Source organism: Pleurodeles waltl, chromosome 4_2, assembly GCF_031143425.1.
Source record: "Pleurodeles waltl isolate 20211129_DDA chromosome 4_2, aPleWal1.hap1.20221129, whole genome shotgun sequence".
NCBI classification, from domain to species: domain Eukaryota; kingdom Metazoa; phylum Chordata; class Amphibia; order Caudata; family Salamandridae; genus Pleurodeles; species Pleurodeles waltl.
In genome coordinates, this window is record NC_090443.1 from 540,872,385 (window position 1) to 540,878,384 (window position 6,000).

Genomic DNA, 6,000 nt, shown 5'->3' on the forward strand with positions numbered 1-6,000 from the left:
TTTACTTACCGACTTACCTCTGCATCACCGCCATCAGTCATCTGGTGCCGAACCCGGGATTTGAACCCTGGTCGCCTGGGTGGAAGGCAGGAACTTACCCACTGGACCACACGGGCTTCCATGTTTGTATTATTTCCAATAGTCCCTATATCATGGCTATGGTGTGTCATGTAGACTAGGGGGCCTGTATGTAGCTTATAGATGCTCCTGAATCCCTGATTACCAGCAAGGAGCAATAGCTCAGTGGTAATGTCATCTGCCTCTGATGCTGAAAGCTCCCCTGGCCGAGGGTTCAAATCCCGCCATGGGTGGAAAAAAAAATGTTTTTCTTTTTTTTTCCATTAACTAATATTTCGATTTTATAAAAACCAGGAGCAATTTCAGACACTCTTTTTTGCACCAGTGCCTGAAAATTATAAATATTTTCTCTCCTGACTCCCATGCAGCCCCCTTTTTCATTAGTAGGTGAAATATGGGTAAAGCATTATCTTCAGTTATCAATCTATTGATTTCTTGTCTTTGAATTTGGCATTTCGTAGGGCGAATGTGGCCTAGGGGCTATAACTGAGCAGAAATAAGCCTCCCACAAATAGTAAAATAGGTTGAGTGGTGGGGATTTTTCATTTTGGTGTGAACAGAGCTGTGTAATCAGGGGGATAGTGCCTGTGCTGCTGGCTAGGCATATTGGCCTAGTGTTAGCTCTCACTCACGAAATGATGGGCAAAGTTTGGAGCTGGTCAAACTCCCTTTATTAGGTGCAATCAGAAGACAGACATGTTGAAGTTTTCAAGAGTCAGAAAAGGGTAAAGTCCGGCGTGTGCTTCATTGGGCCTGCATCATGCCTGTTGCAGCAGCTGGCCTGGCCTGGCCCTGGGTCTTTAAACAACCCAGCACTCAGTCGTTAGCTAGCAAGCAAGGCCCCCGAACGCCCACGAACGCCCATGTTCTGTTTAGAGGAAGACTGCAGACAATTTGGCACCCTGCTAAATGAGGGTGCTTTCCCATGAGCGACCTTCGAGTAGGAAAAGCTTTAGCCTAAGACAAGTTGTCAAGCTTAAAATTCTGCTGAAAGCCATATGTTGGAGGCCATATCATGATGGAAGCCTGTGAATGTCTCAGGCCAAAGTAAGCATGGGAGGACATTATTTGCATAGGACAGCCCCCTTCAAAATCACATCATCATGCTGCAGTTGCCATGTAGTGTTACTAGAGGGCAGCAGTATGACCATAATAGAAGAGAGAAGTGTTAAATCTGTTTGCTGACGTACCGCTTGTCTTTCTTGGTCTTTGCTGGGCCTGTGGAGCGGGGGACTACAATAAGCGAGTGAATGAGTAATGAGGAAAGATTATCCTGCATTTGTGGGTAAGGGAGAGCACTTGGAGGGAAAACGTCAAGATGACAGAGTTAAAGCATAGATGTTTGCTGAGTGATTGGGTGAGTGTGTCATCTGTCTCTTTGAAAGGACACGTGAGAGAAGAACAGGAGCCCATGGCCTTCAGATGAGAGAAGAAGCATAGAAGAGCATTTTCCACAAAATAAAAACCTTTACTTCATCTCAAAGCTTCCAACTTTGCAGGTTGTAAGATTTGCCTTGTTGCTGCATAAATAGGCAGAACTAGTGAGGCTCTTCCCAGAATATAAGTAGCATACTCTTTGGGAGTATCCTTAGGCCAGGCATGTCAGGCACATAATTGGGGATATGAGGCCAAGAAAAACGTTAGGAAGCTTGCTCTAATCATCTGCAGGATAGAAGGACAATGGAGAGAAACTAGAGAGGGAACCAGGCTGCACAAAAAAAAGGGGCAGGGTGGCACATTACACCCTAGCAGGAATATCTGATCCCCATACCTCTACCCCTGGGACACCATTTGTGACTTCTCAATACCCCCATCTCATTGCCACTCAAGTGTTCCGTCCTAGTATCTGAATGACCATAAACACCCTTCCTTTCGGCCCTCCTTTTGTAATTCTCCCAGTAACCCAGGTGCTTTGCCACTGTCCAGCCTCCAGTGACCAGTTGGATGCACATTGCTCGGCACCCTATCCACTTACCACTCCGTGCAGCCCCTCTCCGCACACTCAAACTACCCTTCTTTAAATTCGATATACACGATCTGCCTCACTATAAGCTGTGACCTTCCCTCTGTGGATTATATACCCAATCCAAGGAGGACAAGTCACTTGTCGAGCACCCCAAACTCTCTGCAGACGCTGCCAATTCAGGGACTACTGCCTAGTTTGCATGCCATGATTATTCTCTATGCCACATCCAACCAATTGCCACATGCGCCGTCTCCCTGACTCATTCATCTACTTCCCCAAACCACCCGCCTTATTCACCAAATTTGAATGCTCTCAGCTGTCATAGCGGGCATCTCTGCTTCCTGTTCACCCACTTTTCCCCTTCTTTCTTAGTTGCCCACCTGTGCTCAGATGGCCATTCCTCCAAGTGCCACTTGAAGCTCGCCTTCCTTCTGGTTCTCTACCTTATAAAGCCCCTTTCAGTACTACCATCACAGCAATTGTCATTTTGTGGCTGCTCCTTTGTGGTGAGTAAATGAAGAAGAGGGTATCGCACAAGAAAGTACCCACACAATGGGGGGGACACTTGTCAACATTCCCCTTCCCTTCAGTGTCTTAAGCATCTGTTTTCAATACAACTACCCCAAGAGACCTCATAACAGATCCTGCGAGGGTGGGGGGTGGGGGTAATAAAAACTTGGGGTGCCTTGTCCCCCCTCACCGTGTCTTACCACGTGCTCCTTGCTGTCACCTCTTTCAATACCATAACTACAGTATGTCTGTCTGGTGCCCCCCTTGTGGTCGGTAATAAAAAAGTGCCCTAAGGCTGTTCCCCTAAGTTCCCTCTGTTGCCCCTATACTTTTGGGGTACACCCCCTCTCCCCGGAAAAGGGGGGGGGCAAAAAAAAATGATGGGTAGCGCACCCAAAGCCAAACCACATCATTCTGTGCCTTCTAGCACCCTCTTTTGTAATGCACCCCAACACCCCTTTTTTACACTGCTCCCCAAAATTTGTCCCCCCCACTCTGTATTTGGGGAGGGGGAGGGAGCGGTCATAAAATGTTGGGGGTCTACTATCGTAGTGCCCCTCCTATCAGGTCACCCCCCCTCTGTTTGCTGAAGGGGGAGGGGTACTCTTTCCTTGTTGGGCTCACTCCCCTATGCTCCGCCCCCTGACCTATTGCCCCAGACTCTGCCTACTTCTCCCTTTCCTCTGTGGCCCCACCCCTCTCTACACATGCCCCTCCCCTTGGTCCCTCCTAGGCTGTATGCCACCACCCTAGGCTCCTCCCCCCAACTATGCCCCCCCTTCTTTCTGCTTTCCTTTCTTACTCCACCCATTCACACTCCCCCTCTGTGGCTCCTCCCCCAGGCTGTATGCCACCATCTGTCCCTAGGCTCCTCCCCGAACTATGCCCCCCCCCCCTCTCTCTGCTTTCCTTTTTTACTCCACCCATTCACACTCCCCCTCTGTGGCTCCTCCCCTCTACTCTACTCTACTCCCACTCGGCCTGGGCCTGAACCTCACTCTCTCTGCCCAGACACTCCAACCACTCTGTTCTCCACCATTCAGGCTTCTCTCCTTACACACCAACCACTCTTACATCCACCAATCACCAGACAGGCACACCTCCACACATTTTACTTACCGACTTACCTCTGCATCACCGCCATCAGTCATCTGGTGCCGAACCCGGGATTTGAACCCTGGTCGCCTGGGTGGAAGGCAGGAACTTACCCACTGGACCACACGGGCTTCCATGTTTGTATTATTTCCAATAGTCCCTATATCATGGCTATGGTGTGTCATGTAGACTAGGGGGCCTGTATGTAGCTTATAGATGCTCCTGAATCCCTGATTACCAGCAAGGAGCAATAGCTCAGTGGTAATGTCATCTGCCTCTGATGCTGAAAGCTCCCCTGGCCGAGGGTTCAAATCCCGCCATGGGTGGAAAAAAAAATGTTTTTCTTTTTTTTTCCATTAACTAATATTTCGATTTTATAAAAACCAGGAGCAATTTCAGACACTCTTTTTTGCACCAGTGCCTGAAAATTATAAATATTTTCTCTCCTGACTCCCATGCAGCCCCCTTTTTCATTAGTAGGTGAAATATGGGTAAAGCATTATCTTCAGTTATCAATCTATTGATTTCTTGTCTTTGAATTTGGCATTTCGTAGGGCGAATGTGGCCTAGGGGCTATAACTGAGCAGAAATAAGCCTCCCACAAATAGTAAAATAGGTTGAGTGGTGGGGATTTTTCATTTTGGTGTGAACAGAGCTGTGTAATCAGGGGGATAGTGCCTGTGCTGCTGGCTAGGCATATTGGCCTAGTGTTAGCTCTCACTCACGAAATGATGGGCAAAGTTTGGAGCTGGTCAAACTCCCTTTATTAGGTGCAATCAGAAGACAGACATGTTGAAGTTTTCAAGAGTCAGAAAAGGGTAAAGTCCGGCGTGTGCTTCATTGGGCCTGCATCATGCCTGTTGCAGCAGCTGGCCTGGCCTGGCCCTGGGTCTTTAAACAACCCAGCACTCAGTCGTTAGCTAGCAAGCAAGGCCCCCGAACGCCCACGAACGCCCATGTTCTGTTTAGAGGAAGACTGCAGACAATTTGGCACCCTGCTAAATGAGGGTGCTTTCCCATGAGCGACCTTCGAGTAGGAAAAGCTTTAGCCTAAGACAAGTTGTCAAGCTTAAAATTCTGCTGAAAGCCATATGTTGGAGGCCATATCATGATGGAAGCCTGTGAATGTCTCAGGCCAAAGTAAGCATGGGAGGACATTATTTGCATAGGACAGCCCCCTTCAAAATCACATCATCATGCTGCAGTTGCCATGTAGTGTTACTAGAGGGCAGCAGTATGACCATAATAGAAGAGAGAAGTGTTAAATCTGTTTGCTGACGTACCGCTTGTCTTTCTTGGTCTTTGCTGGGCCTGTGGAGCGGGGGACTACAATAAGCGAGTGAATGAGTAATGAGGAAAGATTATCCTGCATTTGTGGGGAAGGGAGAGCACTTGGAGGGAAAACGGCAAGATGACAGAGTTAAAGCATAGATGTTTGCTGAGTGATTGGGTGAGTGTGTCATCTGTCTCTTTGAAAGGACACGTGAGAGAAGAACAGGAGCCCATGGCCTTCAGATGAGAGAAGAAGCATAGAAGAGCATTTTCCACAAAATAAAAACCTTTACTTCATCTCAAAGCTTCCAACTTTGCAGGTTGTAAGATTTGCCTTGTTGCTGCATAAATAGGCAGAACTAGTGAGGCTCTTCCCAGAATATAAGTAGCATACTCTTTGGGAGTATCCTTAGGCCAGGCATGTCAGGCACATAATTGGGGATATGAGGCCAAGAAAAACGTTAGGAAGCTTGCTCTAATCATCTGCAGGATAGAAGGACAATGGAGAGAAACTAGAGAGGGAACCAGGCTGCACAAAAAAAAGGGGCAGGGTGGCACATTACACCCTAGCAGGAATATCTGATCCCCATACCTCTACCCCTGGGACACCATTTGTGACTTCTCAATACCCCCATCTCATTGCCACTCAAGTGTTCCGTCCTAGTATCTGAATGACCATAAACACCCTTCCTTTCGGCCCTCCTTTTGTAATTCTCCCAGTAACCCAGGTGCTTTGCCACTGTCCAGCCTCCAGTGACCAGTTGGATGCACATTGCTCGGCACCCTATCCACTTACCACTCCGTGCAGCCCCTCTCCGCACACTCAAACTACCCTTCTTTAAATTCGATATACACGATCTGCCTCACTATAAGCTGTGACCTTCCCTCTGTGGATTATATACCCAATCCAAGGAGGACAAGTCACTTGTCGAGCACCCCAAACTCTCTGCAGACGCTGCCAATTCAGGGACTACTGCCTAGTTTGCATGCCATGATTATTCTCTATGCCACATCCAACCAATTGCCACATGCGCCGTCTCCCTGACTCATTCATCTACTTCCCCAAACCACCCGCCTTA